The 14374-nt window shown below is 41.0% G+C and overlaps 1 protein-coding gene and 1 long non-coding RNA gene across 2 annotated transcripts in view; both read right to left on the bottom strand.

Annotated features, from left to right (window-relative positions):
- Window positions 1–6974, bottom strand: part of LOC142819243 (uncharacterized) — a 32925-nt gene extending 25951 nt beyond the window's left edge. The window contains exons 1-2 of the long non-coding RNA XR_012897045.1: window positions 6117–6974; window positions 5186–5289 (exon numbers count right to left, since the gene is read on the bottom strand). This is a non-coding gene — a long non-coding RNA (uncharacterized LOC142819243). The remainder of the gene's footprint in view (window positions 1–5185; window positions 5290–6116) is intronic.
- The window catches only part of PPM1E (protein phosphatase, Mg2+/Mn2+ dependent 1E), a 135301-nt gene that overhangs the window by 84602 nt on the left and 36325 nt on the right, over window positions 1–14374 (bottom strand). The window lies entirely within an intron of this gene.

The raw sequence follows: 14374 nt of genomic DNA, 5'->3' as shown, positions 1-14374 counted from the left end.
GCAAACACAAACAATAAAAGGAGGCTAGTCTTGTAGTTATGGGCCAGAAATGGGAATTAGGAGATCTAAATTCTGTTCCTGGCTCTAAGTACAGGCTTCCTGGTTGACTCTGTGCAACTTAATTAACATATAAGCCTCAGCTTCCCCACTAGTAAAACAGAAATAATAAAACTTTTGTACCTCATAGAGTTGGTTAATAAGACTGATACCAGAAGAGCTTGGAGATGCTTGGATAAATGGCACTACAGGAATGCCAAGAATAATTATTGAAAGAGTTCAGAAACAATGGCTGCACCACTTATCCTAAGTGCAATGAGATCTAAAGGCATAGGAAAACTCAGCATTTGCCATATTCATTATTAATTATTTTACAACCTCTTTAACTACATAGGAGTGCATTGTGCTTTACAAATTAAAGAGACATAGCACAGCAAGGAACAAGCAAAATTTGTTGGTTTCTTTTATTACCACTGAAATTATTTTCATGGGCTAATATTTAGTTTGTAGGAGCAAAGTCAGTCAAGAGATGGCACGAATGAATCAGGATTAGAAGGCTGCTGGAAACAAATGAATCAAGGAGGGAATTGAAGAAGAAGAGCAAGGCTGCTCTTCACATAGGACCAGAAAGGATGTTCCACAGAGAAGAGGCAGCAGCTGAGCAGGCTCAAGAATGGAACAGAAGAATGTCAAACTGTAGCAAGTTGGCAGAGCATAGGAGAGGAGAAAATGTGGACAAGGAAGTGAATTTGACCACAAAGAACATCATAAGCCAGTGCAGGGATTCAAATAGCAAAGGTGACATGACTAGAGCAACCGACTGGCAATCTACCGTTTCCCTAAGGACTCTAAATATAACCTAATAATAATGCCGCAGGCATTTCAGAAAGTGGTCACAAAACACTTGGCATTCACTGAGGAAAGTCTTTGTCCTAGTTCCCAATCCTGTTAATTCTGATTCTGTAGTTTGACAGGAAGGAATCTCAGTTGTTCACTGTAGTAATCACCAGCTAAAATCACTGTACAGAGGAGGAACTTTGTTCAGGCCTCTTGGATCAAGATGCCATATTGATAAAAGATCTGGGACAAGTAATGTATACTCTGTCATAGCAACTTAGGTTCTTTTCTTTTCTATGATCTATTTCCAGGGAAATTGCTATGTAAGAACTACAATGAATGGAAAAGGTCATGAAATAAGTAAATATTTCACACCAAAGAAACTTGAAGCATAAATATGATTCTGTCTGTTAAAAGTAGGGATGTAATAGTATAGTTGATTAACCAATAAGCAAAAGAGTATAAGTTTATCTATAGACTACATGCACTCTTCCCCCCACCCCTTTCCTCCCATACATTTTTTGGCAAGCTGACCAGCAGCGTGGCTCAGTCCCGGCTTGCTCCGGGTCTGGGATCTACTCCCACTGTGGCTCTGCATTTAAAATGTATTAGGAGCCAGGCGGGTGGACAGCTCAGCTCAGTTCAGTTCTGGCTCCGGGAGCTCAGACCCCTCTACCCTTGGGTGAGGGCTGCTGCCACCCTGTGCTGCTATCTCTGTATCAGAGGCAGCAGCATGAGGTGGCAGACAGCCGGTCCTCAAGGGGAGCTGGTTTTTAAACTGGCTCCCCTCACAGAACAGCTCCCTCCTAGCACCCTACCCTGCTGCCTTTGATAGAGAGGCAGCAGCACAGATGGCAGGGGTCTCCTCAGGAGTGGGGCTGGAGAGCACTGGATACCCAGCCCCACCTCCAGGGACTATAGAATAGTTGAGTAACCAATAAGAATTCATGAGGTTAATCAACTATTCAATTAATCGATATTTAGTATCCCTAGTTAAAAGTAATTGTTGGTCTTGAAATTCAGGCAAATTATAGCAAAACCATTAAAAATAATCTGCCAATAATCTGCAAAACCTGCAAACCTTACAGGAAAATGCAGAAAAGTAGGTGAAAATATTTAAGGTTATTGTCATTGTCATTGTCCTTGAACAGATTAGTGATAGACACATTATATTCTATATTCAGGACAACCTGAATATGTATTTTGGTCTCTCTCATATGTAAAACTAGGGACAGATATTAAGGCATATGCACACTAAAGCTAGAGAGCTAGCCATCTGAGTGTGCACATTGATCCTATCTGAAACCCTCTCTCATGGCAACTAACCTGTCCCACTTCTCACATTATGGGAGGTCAGCATTGTCTAGCAGCATTACCAACCCTTCCACTCCTCACTGGGCCCTTAGAAGATATTTAGGGGTAAATTAGAGCTAAATAAAAGCATAGAACACTGAGAAACAGGACTGGTGGCTGTAAACAAACTTTATGGGACTGCGAGAGACTTTGCCACACCCATGAGAAGTGGACATCCAGCCATCTAAAATTTATGCTGGACCGTGAATATTGCCAGACCAGAGAGTGCCAGATTAGAGAGGTTCAACCTGTAACTACATCCACCTTTCTATTTGTAGTATGCTAGCTTGATCAGAAATAGCACACACATGTTTACCCAACGTGGAAATTAAATCTCCAGTTCCAATGCAGACACATTCTTGCAGTGAGGCTAAACTATAAAAGTGGAAGCTAAGTATTATATATAAAGGTGGCTGAAAACTCCCTTTGCACTCTGCTAAAGGAATAACCAATTGCATAAATAAAAAATGGGAAATTACTGCCAAGGAAGGAGTACTGCAGAAAAAGATCTGAGAGTTACAGTGGATCACAAAGTAAATATGAGTCAACAATGTAATATTATTAAAAAACATATTCTGGAATGTATAAGAATGTGTAAGGGAATGTGTAAGAACATAAGAACGTCCATACTGGGTCAGAATAAAGGTCCATATAGCCCAGTATCCTGTCTGCCAACAGTGGCCAATACCAGATGCCCCAGAGGGAGGGATCTCAACAGGTAATCCTCACATGATCCCTCCCCTGTTACTCACTTCTAGAGAAACAGAGGCTAGGGACACCATTCCTACCCGTCCTGGCAAATAGCTATTGATGGACCTAACTTCCATAAATCAATCTAGCTCTTTTTTGAACTCTGTTAAAGTTCTAGCCTTCACCACATCCTCTGGCAAGGAGTTTCACAGGTTGACTGTGCGCTGAATGAAGAAAAACTTCCTTTTGTTTGTTTTAAACCTGCAAATGTAATGTACATAAGAACAGCCATACCGGGTCACACTTTAAAGATCCATCTAGCTCAGTATTCTGTCTTCCAAAAATCAGAGGGGTAGCCGTGTTAGTTTGGATCTGCAAAAGCGACAAAGAGTCCCGTGGCATCATAGACTAACAGATGTATTGGAGCATAAGCTTTCATGGGCAAAGACCCACTTCAATTGCTGAATGAATTTATCCAGCTCTTTTTTGAACCCTGTTAGTCTTCAACTTCATAACATCCTCTGGCAAGGAGTTCCACAGGTTGACTCTGTGTTGTGAGAAGAAATATTCCCTTTTGTTTGTTTTAAACCCTGCTACCTATTAATTTCATTTGGTGACTCCTAGTTCTTGTGTTATGGAAAAGAGTAAATAACTCTTCTTTCTTGACTTCTTCCACACCAGTCATGATCTTATAGGCCTCTATCATATCCCCTTAGTCATCTCTTTTGATGGAAAATCCCAGTCTTATTACTCTCTCCTCTTATAGCAGTCATTCCATACCCCGTCATTTTTGTTACCCTTTTTTGAACTTTTTCCAACGCCAAGATACCATTTTTGAGATGAGGCAACCACATCTGCATGCAGTTTTCAAGACGTGGGTGTACCATGGATTTATATAAAGGCAAAAAGACGGGGTAGGGAACCTTTTCTGGGTAAGGGGCCGCTGACCCACTGAAAAATCAGTCGGGAGCCACAAACAAGTGAGAAGCAAAAACACCCAAACAAACCCTCATTGATGTGGACCCTGACTGAGTAGCAGAAAGACAATCTACACAGTCCCTTCGCACACAAGAGCCTAGGGGACCCAAGGCTAGTAGATTTTGTGTGCTCCAGACCCATGGCCTGAGCCTTGGGGTCTGTATCCAGGCAAGCCAAGGGTTGCATCCTGCCCCCACTCCTTAGGTTCCCTGTCCCTGCTATAATATATCTGTCTTATTCTCTAACCCTTTTATAATGACTCCTAACATTCTGTTTGCTTTTTTGACTGCTACTGCACATAGAGTGGATGTTTTCAGAGAACTATCCACAATGACTCCAAGAGCTCTCTTTTGTGTGCTAACAGCTAATTTATTCCCCATCACTTTATATGTGTAGTTGAGATTCTGTTTTCCAATATACAATACTTTGCATTTATCAACATAATTCATCTGCCATTCTGTTGCCCAGGCACCTTGTTTTATGAGATCCCTATGCAGCCCTTCACAGTCTGCTTGGGAATAGGAATGTAAATACCCAGTAAAAAAATGAACTAATTAAATGATAATTTAATCATTTAACTGGTTAACCATTAGGGGCTGGGGACCTGTCAGCCAGCCTACCGCAAGTGGGGGTATTGCGCCTGCACAGCCCGCCCTGCCATACCACAGCCTGGGGGTTTCTCCGGCCCTGCTGGGCCTGCCGGGACTGAGGTACTGCTGGCCTGGCTACTGTGGGACAGGGGACTGCTCCCACCAGCCCAGCCCTCCAGTTAACTAGTTTCCAGGTAAGTATGCCAATAAGGTCAATGCTTATCAGGTAACTGTTTAACCTTTTACATCCCAACTTTGCACAATCTTGAGCAGAATTGTACCATCTGCAAATTCTGACACATTGAACAGGAGTGGTCCCAATACGGACCTCTGGGGGACACCACTAGTTATCTCTCTCCATTCTGAAAACTGACTATTTATACCTACCCTTTGTATCCTGTCCTTTGTTACCAATCCATTAGAGGATCCATTGTCCAATAGTATCTTACTTTGTTTGAGAATCTTTGGTGAGGGACCTTGTAAAAGGTTTTGTGGAAATTTACGTATAGTTTAGCCATCCCTTGTCCACATGCTTGTTGGCCGTCTCAAAGAATTGTAGTAGATTGATGAGGCATAGCTCCCCTTATTATAACTTCAATCCGTTTGCCCGGTACTGAAATCAGGCTTACAGGCCTATCATTCCCTGGATCACCTCTGCAGCCCTTTTTAAAAACTGGCATCACATTAACTATCCTCCAGTCATTTGGTACAGAAGATGATTTAAAGGATAGATTACAAACCACAGTTAGTTGTTCTGCAATTCCACATTAGAGTTCTTTCAGATGAATGCCACCTGGTCCCGGTGAGTTACTATTGTTTAGTTTACCCATTTGTTCCAAAACATCTATAAAAAGAGAAATAAGGACAATCTAGGAAACTGCAGAGTAGTCATCTTAACCCCGTTGCAAGAGGCTGCCAGCAGGCCAGATCTGGTCCACTAAGCCACCGGATCCAGCCCATAGCTGCCAGCTGCTCTCCACTCTGGACAGCTAGGGAGAGAGGGAGGAATTTGCACATGCCGCCCCTGCCCCTCCTAGCAAAATCTCTCAGCTCCCATTAGCCAATTTCTGGCCAATGGGAGCTGAGAAATTTTGCTGGGGGCAGAGGCAGTGTGGGAAGCCTTCTCCTTCCCTCTCCCCACCACGCCCGGAGCAGCCAGCAGCAGTCAGTCTGCCTCAGGTTTCTGCAGTGCTGCTGGCTGGGAACTGCCTAGGTAAGTGCCTCTCAGCCAGAGCCTGCTTCTGGCACCCAAACCTCTTTCTCTCCTCTGACTACCTACTTCAGACCACTACTCAAACCCTCTATATCCCTTTTCCCCCTTCTCCCAGGTCACAACTCCCTCCCAGACTCTGGATCCCATTCCCCTGCCCCAGGTCACGACCCAAACCCTATGCACTCCCTCTCCCAGGCCAGAATCCTCTCCTGCATCCCTACCCCCTCCTGGACCATGCACCCTAACCCCCTGGCCCAGATCACATCTCCCTTCTTCACCCAAACTTCATCTCAGACCCCTCACCACCTCTTGCACCCCCGTCCTCTACCCCAAGCTCTCTTCTGCACCAACCTGCGTCCCAGACTGCAAACCTCTTTCCATAGAAGTGTTGCCCTTGACCACTTGTCAAAATCTTGGAGTGGCCCCCCATTAAAAATTATTGCCCACTCCTGGCTTACCCTCTGTGCCAGGAATGATAATGAAGCAAATAAAGAATCCATCTGCAAACATCTGGAAGATAAGGTGATAATAATAGTCAGCATGGATTTGTAAAGAACAAATCACGTAAAACTAACCTGATAGCTTTCTTTGATAGGATAACAAGCCTTGTGGATAATGGGAAAGCACAATATGTGGTATACCTAGACTTTAGTAAAGTATTTGATATACTCTTGCATGATCTTCTTATAGAAAAACTAGGGAAATATAACCTAGATAGAGCTACTATCAGGTGGGTGCATAGCTGGTTGGATAACCGTTCTCAAAGAGTAGTAATCAATGGTTCACAGTCATGCTGGAAGGGTATAACAAGTGGGATTCCACAGGGGTCAATTTTAGGATTGGTTCTGTTCAATATCTTCATCAACAATTTAGATGATGTCATAGGGAGTACGCTTATTAAGTTTGCAGACGATACCAAACTGGGAGGGAGGTTAGGATTATAATTCAAAATGATTTGGACAAACTGGAAAAATGATCTGAGGTAAATAGGATGAAATTCAATATGGACAAAGGCAAAGTACTCCACTTAGGGAGGAACTATCAGTTTCACACATACAAAATGGGAAGTGACTGTCCATGAAGGAGTAATGCAGAAATGGAGCTAAGGGTCATAGTGGACCATAAGCTAAACAGAATCAATAATCTGATACTGTTGCAAAAAAAAAAAAATGCAATCATCACTCTTGCATGCGTTAACAAGAGTGCTGTAAGCAAGATATAAGAATTGATTCTTCCGCTCTCGTCTAAGAGTCTATGGAACATTTTGGTTCTTTTAAGATGTTTACTTAATTTGATTTTATGTTTTCTTTCATAAACAGTGTAACTGCCCCCCCCCCCCCCCCCCAGCACAACCTGTTCTGTCCTGCCAATGTATTTTATACCCTGGAATTACAATGTTCCATTGATTATCCTTGTGATGGACAGGAGGAGGGCTGATCAGCACCTGGTGACTAAGGGGTTAAATTCTAGCAAAGGTGTTGGCCCAGGGGGCCGGGTGAACCAGTTGAGCTAGAGGGTTGAAATTTGATTTGGATAAAGGTTCCCTGCCTACTTTCTTTGTGTGGGAGTGATAAACCAGGAGTTGAGACACAGAATGATTTAAACCCAGGCAGGACTACTATGTCTCTACGGGTATATCTACACTGACACCCTAGTTCGAACTAGGGTGGCTAATGTAGGCATTCGAATTTGCAAATGAAGCCTGGGATTTAAATATCTCGGGCTTCATTTGCATGTTCCTGGGCACCGTCATTTTTAAATGCCCTGTAGTTCAAACTACTTGCCCACGGCGACATGCGGCACGGACTAGGTAGTTCAAATTAGAGCTCCTAATTCGAACGACCATTATTCCTCCTGCAAGGAGGTTTAACAGTAGTCCGAATTAAGAGCTTTAATTCGAACTACCTAGTCCATGCCGCGTGTAGCCGTGGGCAGGTAGTTCGAACTACGGGGCATTTAAAAATGGCAGCACCCGAGAACATGCAAATGAAGCCCGGGATATTTAAACTTAATTTGCAAGTTCAAATGCCTACATTAGCCACCCTAGTTCGAACTAGGGTGGCAGTGTAGACATACCCCAAGGAATTTGGGACATGGAAGTGGACTGAACAAAGAGAAAATTGGAAGTTGGGAAAAGTTAATCCAGTTGCATTCAGGGTAATTTTTCTTTATTTTGTGGTTTGATTTGAACTGCTCTGTGTGAATCTATGTCTTCCCTCCCCATTTACTACCTTGCATTTTGCCCAGAGACTTTTCTCCATGTTTTAATTTGTTTTCCTTAGTTGCTCTGTAACATCTAGCAATCAAGTATGTTTTATCAAGTTTATCTTTTGTTTTGTAATAAAAAATCACTTTAAGGTGATGATTTGACTCTTGTGTCCTGGAAGGTCTGTCAGTCTGTGTGTATCTGCATGCCTCTGACTGAGGGGTCGATTACCAAAGACTGCAGTTTGTTTTTCTCTTTTTTTTTCAAGCTCTTTTGGGGCAAAATAGCTTGGGGTACCCCTGAGGGTGATTTCACGTGTTAATCCCTGGGTTTTAGGGATAAAAAAGCACTTGATGATGGCAGCAATTCCCCAAAATCTGTGTATTGTGATTCTGGGGGAAAGTTTTTTGTAACCAGTGCCTGTAGAGGCAAGGTTTTTAAGCTCTCCTGGGGGCCCTCACCTTCTGTATTCGGAATGCCAGAGTGGGGAATAGCCCTGACAATCCTTATTCCACCAAGTTTCTGTGATCTATTATATCAATATCCTCATTCAATACAAGATACTCCAGTTCCTCCATCTTATTATTTAGACTTCTAGCATTTGTATATAAGCACTTTAAAAACATGTCACTATTTATCTGTCTGCCATTCCATTATGTGATTCAATGGAGTTCTTTCTTTGACTGTTTCTTATTAGATCTTACCCATATTTTTTCATCTTCCATCCTCTCCTCTTCACTCAGAAATAGAGCCTTGATGTCCAAGATGCTAGCCACTAGCCACATGTGGCTATTTGGCTGGTTGAGTGTATAGCAGTAGCCACTATAGTGGCTATAATTCAGAACTGGTTGCACACCATGGAAATAGAGAATCTCTATTAATAGACCCTCCCTAAGGGATGTCTCTGTCTGATCCATGTACTCCTCTGCACCTACTGGCTCTCCCCCAGCCCTTAGTTTAAAAACTGCTTCTACAAAGTTTTTAATATTCAGTGCCAACAATCTGATTCCATTTTGGTTTAGGTGGAGCCCATCCTTCCTGTATAGGCTCCCCCTTATCCACAATTTTCCCCAGTTCTTAATAAATCTAAATCTCTCCTGCCTGCACTACTATCTCAACCAGGCATAAGACTCTGCAGCTTTGCCTGTATACTTGGCACTGCACATGGAACTGGAAGCATTTCAGAGACCGCTACCACTGAGGTCCTGTATTTAAGTCTCTTGCCTAGCAGCTTACATTTAGCCTCCAGGACCTCTCTCCTCTCCTTCCCTATGTCATTAGTACCTATATGTACCACTGCTAACAGGGGCTGCTGGACTCAGCGCAAGCTGGAACCAAGCAGTCCCAGCTCATGCTGCTCTGGGATGCTGCACCTCTGCGTTTTAAATGTAGTAAGAGCCTGGTGGCTCATGCTACATTTAAAATGCAGAGCTGTAGCACGGGTGGTCCCAGAGCCAGGACAAGCTGGGACTGCTCAGTCCTGGCTCAAAGCGGCTCTGGGAGCTACCCCTGCTGCAGATCTGCAGAGCGGTCCTTATCAACTAATCATGTGGTCAATGCAAATTGTATTGACTTCACAATTAGTCAGATAATCACAAAATTTAACATCCTTGGGTGATAAATTGTTGTCCTTACCATTGAAGACAGGACAAGAAGTATTGGACTTAATGTCTAATCTACATTTCCTTTGCTGCAACTTAAGAAAAACTTTCTAACTGCAAAACTAGTAAAGAACTGGAAAAAATTACTTAGGAAGACTGTAGAATCTCCATCATTGGAGGTTTTTAAGAACTGTTAGATAAACACTAATCAGGGATGTAGAGATACTTAGTTCTCCCTCAGTGCTCGGGACTGGATTATATAAGCTATTGAAGTCTCTTCTAATCCTATATCTCTATGATTTTTATGTATCGTGTTCCATGCAGGCCATTTGTCTGCTCAAGATGGAGATCTTACAAACCTAGAGTCTGATATATTATTTTGGGGAAACAATGCTATTTATCGACCCAATTTTGCTTTCAAACTATGACTTTACAGAGAAGCAGTATATTTAATAGTTAGATAAGAGGACTGGATTATTTTCAACCCATACAATTATTTTAGTACCTCAATAATTTAGAGGTCCTTAAAAAAATCATTGGTCTAATACCTTAATGTTTTGAGATCCTGAAAATCAAAGGAGAGAGATCTGAAAGCCTTCTATGACCAGCACAGGGCCATAACCTTACTGTGTTACTCCAGTAAATCCATAATTCCACTGAAATTAAAAAGTTACTCCAGATTTACACAAATTGAGAGCAGAAATTACATTATATATTATGTAAACATATGGGTAGATTCAAGTCCACTCAGAGTGTGAAAGAAAGATTAAAACAATTTCAGGAAGCATGTGACATGCCCATGTGAAGGAAAGGCTTAAAATGCAGAAGGGCAAAGAGAACATAAAAGCATGCAAGAATAAGGGTACTAATATTGGCCATTCCAAAGCTACAGAGAAGCCATAATATTAACTAGAAGTGACTCTTAATAGTACCTTCTGAGCCCAAGATATGGAAGAGGATGGAAGAAAAAAAATGTGAATAGTTCAGCAGTAGCAGGATTCAGTGCCCGTACTGTTAGGCCAGGAAAACCACTATTCAGAATTCTGAAATGGCAATCAGCTGGAAGTGCAGTAGCAAACTAATGACTCATTCTTTGAGATGGTGTTATATTGAAGTATTGATTAAATGTTTGTACTTCAATGGGAAAACATTTTGTTTCTGCACAGCATTCGCAGGATACAAGGAAGACAATCCCATGGTTTCTGTCCACTTAGAGAGTGGCCAATTCATCTACATAATTGCTTTGGCAATCATCTCAAAATTTTCCATGGACCCTAAGGCCTCACAATGTCCCTAACTTTCTACTGAAAATTATTCAAGATATCCTGCAGTCTTTCCATAGTTAACGAGCCATCAGCACATGCGATTCTGAACTAAATCTACTAAGAGGTATTTTTAGGGACTAGTTGGAATGGAAACTCAATCTTTCTGAATTGAATTGTTTTCCATGGCTGATGACTGCGTTTCCATGGAGAGATCACAGAATACAGGCATCTTTAGTTCAAGAGAACACTGCTGCAGGCTTATCTTTGTGAAAGTGAAAGCGCCACAGTGGGAAGGATAATTCAGGCCAGTTATTTAAAATTCATGTGCACTCTTCTATACTTAAAAACAATTATGTTTTTTCACCACTTCAGTTTAAAATACAACTGTGTATACACACACACACACACACACACACACACACACACACACACACACACACACACACACACACACACACTTTCTGTTAAAGTTGAATAAAGCACCGTGCTTAGTAGCAAAGGGAGTGGTCCCACTGTCTTCATAAGAAAATTAAATAAAAATTCTCAATGTTTTCTTTTCTTTTCTTTTCTTTTTTTAAGAGAAAATACATGGTTTAATGATATGAAGGCCTACATTGTTGACAAAGTGGTAGGAGTAACGAGATAAAATACTAGCACAAAGAAAAATGCTATTTTCATCCTCGCAAGCAGTGGTGCTGCAACTGTGAGGTTTAGCTATCCCCCTACAGATCCAACTTTTTAAAGGGAAGGTATCAATCAATCCAAAAAAATTTAAAACAGAGGGGAAATGTTTTTTCCTATGTTTTTTAATTAGGATTTGGTAAATCCTTTCCTGGATTTCAGTAATAAACATTTAATACTGAAATGAAGATTGTACAAGTGAACCAATAAAATAAACAAAATTAAACAGGGTGTTTTATGCTCATGCATTTTCTAAATATAAATCTCAAATTCAACCATTTTTCAATATTTTTCTAACAAAGGCCCTTGTCCCCACTTGTAAATTTAAACTGCTCATGTTGACAAATGGGGCTATATGTATGGGAGTGCCTGTTTCAGTTCTCTAAACTGCAGATTGCAACTCTCCCCACTGCGTTGTGTTGCAGTTATATTCTCAAATAATACTATTTGTACATAGCAACTTGTATTGCTTTTTCCACTTCCACAGTACTTTATGCACCAACTAATAAATTCTTACAATACTCTTCTGAAGTTGGCTAATATTATTCCTATGAGAAAACCAAATCACAAAGCAATTAAATTACCTGACAAAGATCATAGGACTCTATTGGGGCCAAGTTTAGAGTTCAGGAATTTGAGTCCAATACTGAACCTGTTGTGACATGGTTTCAGAAAATTGAATGATTATAAGTAATCAGAGATATCTGAAGAGCTCAATTAAATAAAAAGAAATTTCAATAATATATTTTGTTTAGTAGTTTCAAAGTGATGACAGACTCCTACAAAGTACCTCCAAAAGAAATTTGCTCAAATGTAGTAGCAGCTTATACAAAGTGTATCAAATATTGTTTATTTTAATATGCATAAATACAGATATTCAAATGAGACATCACATTTTGATACAGTCATATCCCACTACATCACAGGTGAAAACTAAATTTAATGTATACGAGTTATTTTAACCCTTGCCCATTCCCAAAAGGTGATCTGCACCAAACTGAAAAAAACCTTAATCCAATTTTGCTGTCATGCACTTGTATTAGTCAGTCTCCAATTTCAATTTATAAGTTGCTCCAAGTTGATAGTGCCATATCTGGGTTAGGAATCATCGCCCACAGAAAGAATTATGAATGATTATTTAAATACTAGGTGGAGGATGGTGAACAGCAAGAAAGCCATATCTGACAAATCAGGAGGCTGCCATTTGCACTAGCATTGTTCCTTGTTCTATTGTGCAATGTAAACAGTGTCAAATTATTATAAAAGAGGCCTAAAGTCAGACAAACCGATACCCAGCAGACACTAATCTGATCTAAGAAGATTTACTGTGATTAAAGAGGTTCAGTAGAATTTAATGTCAAAACATTTACCTCTGACTTCAGAACTTCTGTACATGATGAGAGGAACAAATTATTCTGACATTTTTCACTGCAATGCCCTTTGCAATGCTTGTCAAATACACCAAGTCTTTCCATTCTTACGAATAAATAATTAATTTAAAAGTGACGTTTCTATTAAAACACTATGATGAATCATCAAAAAAGTAGTGAAGTTACTGAAATAAACATGATAATTTTTACAGAGTATAAAGTTAAAACATTATTCATTGCATTGTTATAAATTATAGTGAAAGGCTGTAATACATCACAAAACATTTATTGATTCAAAATATGCATCATGGTAAAGTACATTATGTGGAACTAAATGTTAATATAATCTGTCATTGATGTATTTTTTCCATGTAAATAAACTGGTAACATTTGATAGTGAAAGCATCTATAGAACATTTGTTTATTCAATTAACAATTTTGGGACATGTACGCTGGTAGGTAAAAGCAAAAAGTGACATTTGGGGCACTAAATGACCTATTTTAATCCAGATTCAGTCTCAGTTTTGTGCTACTGAACAGTAAGACGCAATGGGGCTCAAGATGCGATCAAACAGCTCACATGATGAGGACTCCCTGACTTCGAAGGCCTTCCAATGGCTCTGTGTCTGACAGATTTCCAAAATTCTAGATAGCGGACCCCTGCCAGACCATAGTGTGGCGAGGCCTTACAAGGTTACATTTACTCTGCACCAGAGGATTAAAAAGTAAATTGCTCTTCCCTTAGGATAGAGGCTATCTTAATAGCGTACGCCAGTGGTGGGCAACCTGCATCCTAAGGGCCACATTGGGGTTCATCTATGTGTGACCCATGAGACATTTTGCATACTATGAAGGGTTGAGAGCAACATGCATAAATCTCAACACTGGCCATGCACATACATTTCCCTCTTGCTCTAACAAATATTATGGGGCACACAGCAGAGTGCTACCACAATGGGAATGTTGCTTTTGTTGAGGTCTAACCTAGTTAGCAGACTGTGGAATCTTCCCTTTAAACACCCATGAGCATATTCTACCACCATTCTTCACTTGCACAGCCTGTAATTGAACTGTTCCTTGCTGTAGTCCAGGCTTCCCATTTATAGCTTCATAAGCCACAGGAGCAAAGGTCAGACTGGATCTCCAAGAATCCCTCTTGGCATTTCAATGTCATTGATATTAATTTTCCAGTTGGAGCAAAAAGTTCCATCTTATAGCTTGCAGAACAGGCAGGAGTTCCTAAAGATGTGCACATCGTGCACCTTTCCTAACCATTCCCTTGTGATTCACCAGCCCTTGCAACACCATTGAGCCTTGCAATTTGTGTACTCTTTTACAATGTGGTTGAGTGCCAAAATGGGGATGTGCATTTCATCTATTGACCCATCACAGTTAGGGAACCCCAGCTTGACAAAGCCCTCCACTATGTCCTCCATGTTTCCCCAGAGTCACTACCCCTCATCGCAAAAAGGTATGGATTGCCTTAGCTACTTGGATCACACCAGCACCCACTGTAGATTTCCCCACTCTAAATTGATTCCCAATTGACTGGTAGCTGCCTGGCCTTGCAAGCTTCCATCAAAAAATTATTAG

This window comes from Pelodiscus sinensis, chromosome 21, assembly GCF_049634645.1.
Source record: "Pelodiscus sinensis isolate JC-2024 chromosome 21, ASM4963464v1, whole genome shotgun sequence".
NCBI classification, from domain to species: Eukaryota; Metazoa; Chordata; order Testudines; family Trionychidae; genus Pelodiscus; species Pelodiscus sinensis.
The sequence above is the reverse complement of the archived record's forward strand: the minus strand, read 5'-3'. Positions and strand labels throughout refer to the sequence as shown.